Below are 2,270 nucleotides of genomic sequence, written 5' to 3' on the forward strand. Positions count from 1 at the left end.
GCTGTGCACACGCAGATACTTAACTGATCTTCAGAGACAAAAATAGTAAATAATCTTTCTCCCACTTACTTCTTAATAACTATTTACACACGTCTACAGTGGTGACTACGGAATGGACCTGAGTGAGTGGACACCAGAACCTACTACTGGAGGCTTCTATGGTGCACACACACAATTTTATTTTTGTTTCAAAGTGGAGGTTCTTGTCTCTGCTTTTATATTGCTTCTACTTTTGGGCCTTTTGATGACACATTTTTCCTGGAGGTGGGAGCTTTTTCTCCCTACGTTACCCAAAAAGAGATAGCAATCATGGTCATATAGCCAAGCTACAATCATACCCCATAATTCCACCATTGAGACAAGAACCAATAATAGCTGCTAAACCTTACACGTGACAAGGAAAGCCTAACTCCTGATCATACCCACCAGGAGACACCCAGTAAGCTTAATAACACAACAACATACATACATTTAAGCATTTAAAAACCCACATAACTATTAGAAATGACAAACAAAATATCTCAAACACAACAAACAATCTCAAAACATATCCCAAAACAGAAAAGAGTAACTGAGGAAATGCACTGGAGACAGACAAAGGCTACCCAGAAGAGGAAGAGTAGGTTTTGGATTTGCCTGAGAAATAATTCAGAAGAATGATGTAGAAACTCAAATACTCCAAAAAGGAGTGTAGAAAAACAAGGAAGAAATCGAAAGCACTACAAGAATAATTAAACAAGATTGATACAGCATTAGAAACAATTCAAAACCTGCAAAAAAAGGTCTAGATGATTAATAATAAAATATCAGAAATGGACAATGCACTGAAAGGGGAAAGGAGCAGAATAGAAGAGATGGAAGCCAGAACCAGCAAGCTGGAAAACAAATCTCTCAATACTGTTAAGATAGACGAGCAAGCTGAAAAAAGGATAAAAAAAATCTGAAGCGAGTCTAAGATTCATGCTGGATAACATGAAGAGGGACAACTTAAGAATTATTGGCATTTAGGAATAGGAAGAATCAGAAAAGTCCACAGAGGAGATAGTTGAAGAGCTTTCTGGAAGAAAATTTCCCTAACATCTTGAAAGATGAGAAGATAAACATTCAAGAAGCCAAACATAACACAGGAAGAATAGACCCCAAAAGGAAATCACCAAGACATATAATAATCAAGCTTTCCAAAATCAAAGACAAGGAGATAATCCTAAAAGCAGCAAGGGCAAAGAGAAGTGTTACTTACAAAGGCAAGCAAATCAGATTAAGCTCTGACTTCTCAGCAGAAAGCATGCAGGCAAAAAGGCAATAGAGAGACATACATAAAATCCTAAAAGAAAAAAAAAACCTGCCATCCAAGAATTGTCTATCCAGCAAAACTGTCAATTAAATACGATGGTGCAATCAAAATATTCCAGGATAAAGAGAAGCTAAGAGATTTTATCAAAACCAATCCAGCACTTCAAACAATTCTAAAGAGAGTTCTTTGGACTGAAAACCAACAAGAACAGACTACAACTAGAGATTGACAAGCATGGCAACACCACCTGAAACTCAGAAGACAGATAGCAGAGTCCAGAACAGAACAAAATTACAACAATGATTTCAAAGGAGCTGAGAGGTGAAAAGAACATCAAAATAATAACAATGTCAAAGAAGGGAAAAATATAGGAACAGAGATTCAGGTGGCAAGGAGGTCAGGTAGATTACAGGATACAATAGACTGTCTTAAATGGAGGGAAAACTTAATAGACTATAGGGTAACCACAAAGAAACTTAATACTTCACAACTTACCATGAAAATGAACATATAAGCAGAACAAGAAAACATGACAACTAAGAAGAAATCGACAAAAAATAGCACAAAAAAACACAAGCTCAGCACAAGTAGGCACGCAGAACAAAGAAACGAACAGCACTATCAAAAAATTAACATAATGGCAACAATGAAGTCATACCTATCAATAATTACATTGAATGTCAATGGGTTAAATGCACTAATGAAAAGACAGAGTGGCAGAATGGATGAAGAGAACAAGACCCTTCAATATGCTGCCTGCAAGTGACACACCTTACACACAAATACAAAAATACACAAATTGTTAAAGGATAGAAAAAATGTAACAAGCTAACCGCAATAATAAACAAACAGGAGTGGCTATACTAATCTCTGATAAAGCAAACTTTAAGACAAAAGCCAGCATAAGAGATAAAGAAGGACACTATCTCATGATCAAAGGGTCAATTGAGCAAGATGACATAACCATAATAAATAT

This window comes from Chrysochloris asiatica, unplaced genomic scaffold, assembly GCF_000296735.1.
Source record: "Chrysochloris asiatica unplaced genomic scaffold, ChrAsi1.0 scaffold00033, whole genome shotgun sequence".
NCBI lineage: Eukaryota > Metazoa > Chordata > Mammalia > Afrosoricida > Chrysochloridae > Chrysochloris > Chrysochloris asiatica.